The sequence below is a fragment of the Ambystoma mexicanum genome, chromosome 1p (genome assembly GCF_040938575.1).
Source record: "Ambystoma mexicanum isolate Mex_15411 chromosome 1p, UKY_AmexF1_1, whole genome shotgun sequence".
Lineage (NCBI taxonomy): Eukaryota > Metazoa > Chordata > Amphibia > Caudata > Ambystomatidae > Ambystoma > Ambystoma mexicanum.
This window is the reverse complement of record NC_090921.1, coordinates 1,099,555,640-1,099,562,504: the sequence shown is the minus strand read 5'-3', so window position 1 is coordinate 1,099,562,504 and position 6,865 is coordinate 1,099,555,640.

The window sequence follows — 6,865 nt, the reverse complement described above, 5'->3', positions numbered from 1 at the left end:
GCCTTGCCTCTCGGCCCAGAGAGTGTCCATGAAGTTGCCAGCGGCTCCGCAGTCCAACAGGGCTTGTGTCTGAATGGTAGTCTTGTTGATGATCAAGGTGACAGCCATAACCATAAGACGGTGGTCTTCGGTGCACTCTGGAGAAGTAACAGAAAGGGTGACAAAGGGACTAGCTTCGCTCCCTCGGTAATGCGTCCCCAGCCTTACCGAGGGTGTTCGTTTCCCGAACGCCTGGGTGGAACGTCGGGGCAATCCCTGAGCAGGTGAAGCGGCGATCCGCAATACATGCACAGGTTCCCTTCTCGTCTTCTTCTACGTTCCTCTGCGGTGAGAGGGGAACGTGTGGTTCCGATCTGCATTGGCTCTTCTCTTGTGAGACGAGTGGAGGTAGGGGGGCAGGAAAGAGAAGGGCCAGGGGGTATTGATGTACTGCTCTTAGTCTTGCGGCGTTCTGCTCGACGTTCTGCCAGTCGGAAATCTATCCGGAGAGTAGCCGAGATCAGGTCAGCAAAGGTAAGAGGACGTTCTATCCTGGCTAGTTCGTCCTTCAACTCCTCACGCAGCCCCCTTCTAAAGATGGCATACTGTGCTTGTTCTTGCCATCCTGCTTCCGCAGCGATTTGCTTGAAGGAGGTGATATATGACATTACATCATTGTTTCCTTGTCTGATGTCTAGCAGATCTTCGGATGCCAAGTAGGTACTCTCGGTACGTAAAAACGTCTGTTTCATCATAGTCTTGAAGGCCTCGTAATCTAGGAGGACGGGATCAGATCTGTTCACTAGAGGAGTGGCCCAGGCCAAGGCGTTACTGGACATATGGGTAATCATAAACCCCACCTTGGCGTGACCAGAGGTGAAAGTATGTGTACGGAATGAAAAATGCAGATGACATGCATCCAAAAATTCCTGGAGTTTCTTGGGGGTTCCATCAAATTTACCCGACACAAGAGGTAAGGGAGGCAGGTCGGTGGACGGAAGATCTCGTTCTGCGATCCGTTGCTGTAGTGTAGCATTGGCCCCTTTAAGATTTTGCACTTCTAGGTTGAGGTTTTGAACTGCGGCTATCAGTTCTTGGATCTGTTGAGGGGAGGCCATGGCGGTATTGAGGCGTTGCAAACTGTCAAGGGTATCGAGAATCTCCTCTTGATCCTGTAGGATCTCGGCCTCCCTTACTTCCCTTTCCTCCTCACCTCGTCTTCCCCGGCGTAGGTTCAGGGTCTGGTTCTCCTTAGGCTTGGCTTTCCCTTTTTTTTGTAGATGAGAGCGGCCGAAGGAGGCCGCCACCGCGACACCCCAAGGGTGAGCGGTGGTGACCCTCCGCGGCCGCGGAGTTGGGGGGAAAAAAGCCAGAGGCTGAAAAAACCCCAGAGATCTGTAGATGAATTGTCTGTAGTAGGAAGCACTTGACACTTGCAGGAGCTGAGTATCTGCTGGAGAAGAGGCACACACCCTTCCAGAACTGGGCAGCAGGCCTCCAAGGAGGAATAGCAGAGGCAGGTAAGAAATCGGAAGTCCAAAGTATCAGCAACAAGGTAAGAGGGCTAGGCAAGGCAAATCCGAAGTGTATTCCTGGGTACGGTACAACAGAAGGAGCCAATAAACAAGAAAAGGCGAGTGGAGGAAGGTAAGTAAGAAAGGCGGAAGGATTGAAGAGACGGAAAGGCAAGAATAGTAAACAAAGGCGGGCGGAAGGGGAGGTAAGGAAACGGGAACGAAGTAATAGAGGGAAGTTAGTTAGGCGGTAGGACGGGAAGGGAATGGAGAACGGGAGCGAGGAAAGGGGGAGAGGGAGGAATCAAGAATCGGAGCGAGCTCCGGAAAGAGAAACCTGGGAAGGAGAGTACCTAGAGCCGGAGCGGGGTGACCGGAGAGGGTACAAGATAACTAACAAGGAAGGGGGGGTTAGAGTACGGAAAACAAAAACGGTAGCAGGGGACACGAGCACGAAAGACAAGCAGCAGCCGAAAACAGGAGCGTTGCAACGCACCCGAACACAGGAAGGGGCGGGCTATAACCTGTGTCGGGAGACGTTGCTGAAAAGACTAGACCGCTGCACTGGGTAGAGGAAGCGTGATCGGGATATCCGTACGCCGCTTCCACCTATTCCAGAGCTTCCAGGCTCCCCGAGCCGTGACAGCAGGGCAGGCTGGTGGGCTGGCTGATGGGCACATCCGTATGTTCCTGTACCAGGGTATTTGGTCGTCTGGTAGATAGGCAAATTCATCTCGTGGTGGGTGTCTGGGTCGCGATCCTCTAGGTCAGGGGCGCGAGGAGATTGGGGGGAGTCTTTTCTCCCATTCTCCCACTTCAGTCCCCCCTCTGGTCGACTTGTCGACCACAAACATATCCTTTTCCTTATCTCCTCTTACTCTCCATATTTTAGTTACTCCTCCCAGGTGTCCATAGTGGTTTACATGGTCCTCAAATGACCAATACATGTACACACAACTTCCTTCCGTTGTGCAGTATACCCATTTCCCGATGTAGCTCCTCGGGTTTCTTGGGTTTTCGAGCTTCACGGATGCGGGTCCAGATGGTTGGTGATGATCTGTTTGCACAGTTTTTCTCTTTCCTTTATTATTGTGTCTGTGTGCTGGTCATCATCAGTTGGCATCAAGGGGTGCATACCAACCATTTCGATCATTTCGTCTGTAGTGCATGCTTTTCGGGCTTTCCAGAACCTTATTATAATCAATGCAGCCCTAGCTAGTATTATACATCCAACTATAATCTTCAGCCCGTCCGCCAGCCATGATGGCATCCATGACCATAACAATGCAAACCAGCTGTCATCCTTCTTCACTCCTTTACTTTCTTCCATAATTTTGGAGTGCATCTGGGCCAGTTGTGATACTGCTTCGGTGAGTGTACCATTGTCGGCATCGTTAGCAGGAATAAATGTGAGCATGATTGTCCTATCTTTGTGCAAACTCCTCCCTCCATTGCTGTAAGGAGATCTAATACATATCTGTTCTGTAGTGCTACCATCCTCACCGCTCGTAGTTCCTCTTTTATTGCATTGAATCCGTTTACTGTTGAATTAATTGTCATCATCAGCTCCCAACGGGTTATCTGGAGCCATTTAGCGTTTGCATAAGCTTGTAGTCCAGGGTGTATTATTGAAGAGAAAAACATTGCTGCTCTGCTGAATAATCTATGTTCTGGTGGGATTGAAGTGAGTGCTGTTTCCGACCTTCCCATAGGTAATTTCCTGTCAGAGGTTCTCCTTGTCTCTTTTTCCTGTTCAGGACATTATTGTTGTTGTTGTCGTTGTCTGACCCCCTCTGAGATTGTACCGATCTCTTCTTCCTCCTGTTTCCTTCATCCATTTTGGGGAAGTTCGCCATGTTCACATGTTTTTGGGGCACCACTAGTGATGGTACATTAATGTGTACCATTGTGCATATACCATTCCACAGCGGGGGCAGGTTGTGGTATGCCTTATTTCCGCAGGCCCAGTAGTGGTCCATTAACACTGCTGTGCCTGCTCCCCCCTCTGGTAACTCTAACACGCTTGCACAGTTGGTGTTGTATCCCACGTCCACATCTCCTCTGTGTTGGTAGCATAGCTTAGATGCAGTCAGCGGCAGTATGCTCATTGGGTCTTCATCCTTCTCCATCCATGTCAGCATGGGTACGTACTTGCCCCATATCGTCCAGCATCTGTTGTTGTGTTCATCTATGGTGGTAATATTTTCTCTTGTCACCATGTTGCTGCCAACCACTCCTATGTCCCATTTATTGTTCATGTATACCTTCCCGGTTATTGTTACCAGTGGTCTTTCCCAACAGCCTTGTGTACCAGGAACTTCAGTGGCATTCCAGTCACATGGTAGGTATTGTAGTGTTACTTTCTTCGTTTCTCCCTTTTCAGGACCACTTGTCATGTATCTGAACGCTTCAGCATGCAAACTGCTCTTGTGGTAACTCAAATATGACTTGAGGAAGTTGTTTTCGTATGGATATGTGTCTCGCGTTTTCCACACTAGTCTCACCACTGTTCCTTGGAATCGCCCTCTCGTTTGGAATAGTGCCAGTTATATTATACATCGTGCCGTCTTCTCTTCTATTTCTGTGGCAACGAATGTTCGAGAAGCGCTCATAGCGTATGGGATCAATGAGCAGACATAGAAGCTGTCTTCTGTTGTCTGCTTACCTATTTGGGTCATGTGCTGGTACCACATGTTGTTCGAGACGTGTGCGGAATCTGTTATGTAATTATCAATACCTTTATTATCTGAGTATGTGCTGCGTTTAACTCTGCTTCCCTTATGTGGAGGGTTGCTAGTACCACCTGACGTAACACCTGTTGCAGCCGTGGGTGGGGGTACGTTAGGTTTGGGTGCAGCCATAATATTGATAGCATAACTTTTCTGCCATACAGAGGCAGCCAAAAAACCAGTGATCACCAAAACCCCTATCATTTTTATTACAAAAGCTAGTCTCACCGGCATTTGCTCTTACCTTGCTGCAGTCCGGCAGCTTATTCTTGCGACGTTAAAGTTGCCCGCCTGAAAATTCTCAATACGCTTGTTATTATGGTTAGTTGGTCGTTATCAAGCCCTCCCTATCAGGTAGTCGTTCAGTGCCCAGGCGAAGAGCTGTTCCCACACCAATCTAAGCTATCTATCTCTCAGAGCAGGTAAGTGCTGGTGAAGATGGGGCATTGATTGTTCTATGGCCAAGATAAATGCGGTGTAGTAAACACGTACCCTCCTTCTTTTTAGGTACTTTGGCCTTTTTATGTGATATACAAATTGGTGTGATAGAGCTTCTGGGTAGTTATCATCTGTGGGTAACATCTACTCCTGGGCAATGTACGCTGTTAGTTACCTACTTTCTTAACAATACAATTACACACGGTACCTGCATGTGCGAGAAAGAAGAAGAAAACATGCAAGTGTTTACATGTGTGCAAAACAATGTCCTTCAATTGGGTGGTGCCTGTAGTGGGCAGGGCGATCGTGGGCAGGGGGTTTGGGGCGCTCGTAGGCAGAGGGTTTGGGGCTCAACTGGTGGAAGTCTGTTTACTCTTTGATCTTGTGACCATGGGATGGGCGGTGTGTAAATCACCAGTGTCTATTTTAGTACTTGTCTCTGGGGACTCTGGGGGATGATAAGGTATAGTGACACTAAGGTCGTCAGCTGTGGTAGACGTCTCCTTCTCCGTAGGTGATGCTGTCGCTGTTCTTCCAATGGCCCTGTCGGTAAGGCTAGGGCGGGTCTGGAGTTTGCAGATCTTCACGTCGTGTAGGTGATTCCAAGCACGCTTATCCTGCAACTTCACCGCTCTCGTAGATACCTCCTCTACCAAGTGGGGACCAGTGAAGCGTGGGCTGTTCCACCTTCTATTGAAGTTGCGGAGTAGCACGTGGTCACCTTTAGCAATTTTGCACAGTCTTTCCTTTTCCAATTCTTTGTCGGCGTCTTCTTGTTGGTAACTCTTAGACCTGCCCCGCGTGCGCTCGAGCTGTTGAGACACAAACGCTACACTAGTAATCAAAGAAGACACATATTGGTACATTTCATCACCGAGAACAGTTGCAGTGTTTTCATAGTCTGTGAATGCTCTTGATGTTGGCGTTAGAGGAAGGCGCATTTGACGTCCAGTCACCACCTCGTGAGGAGTGAGGTGGTGGTCAGACCCTGGTCTGTTCCTTAGCTCAAATAGAGCTAGCGGAAGGCAATACAACCAACTCTTCTTTGTTGTTTGCTGTATCTTTGCGATTGCCTCCTTCAATAGGCCATTCAGGTGAGCACATATACCGTTGGCCTGCGGGTGATATGCACACGCAAATTTATGCTTGATGTTCAGTAAGGACGTGATGTGCTGAAACATTTCATTAGCGAAGTGCGGGCCGTTATCTGACCGCAGTACTTCGCACACTCCCCACCTGGGGAAAACCTCCCTCACTAGAAATGTAGCTGCTCTGAAAGCATCTGCATGTGAGCAGGGTCCTGCCTCAATCCACCTGGAGAATGGGCATACTACTACAATCATATACCTATTTCCTTGACATACATTGATCATATCAACGTAATCAATATGAATGTGCAGGAAGGGTCCCTCTGGCCGGGGTATAGTACCTTTTATCACTTGCAGCGTGTGACCGGCCGTAAACTGTTGACATGTAAGGCAATTGCTGATAAAATTTGTTACATGAGAATTTAACTCGGGGCAGAACCAATCTTCCCTAATTCGTGCTGCAATAACTTCCTTCCCTGTATGAGCTGGGTGATGGAGCTGGCTCAGGGCGGTGTCCAATAGTGCCAACGGCATAACCATTTTTCCAGTGTTACCTTGACGCCATAGTGCGTCAGTTGGTGACATTGTACATCCTCTTTTTACCCATATCTCCTTTTCTGCCATTGGTGCGGCCGCTTGTAATTCCATCATCTGCGTGGCTGGGAGATGGGTGTACCCTTCTTTCATCAACATCTCTTTAGCTATCCCCCTCCCTCTCCCTCTCTCTGACTCTGGGGGGTTCCATATTTCACCAAAATACACAGCATACTTGGCATGTGCGTCTGCTGCTTCATTCCCTTTTGAGATATGATCTTCTCCATTAGTGTGTGCGGGACATTTAACCAAATCTAGTTCCTGGGGATTATTTATTACTTCAATTAATTCAGCTAACAAGAGAGCATGTTGCACTGGGGTGCTGTCAGCTCTCCTAAACCCCCTTCTCCGCCATTTTGTCAATCCCGAGTGGACAGGTGACGTGACATATGCGCTATCAGAATATATAGTAACTCTTTTGTCAAAGCTTTCCTTCAACGCCACGATCAGTGCAACCAATTCTGCTGCTTGAGCAGAATAATGCTGTGGTAACTGTACACATTTCACCGGGACACACACCAAT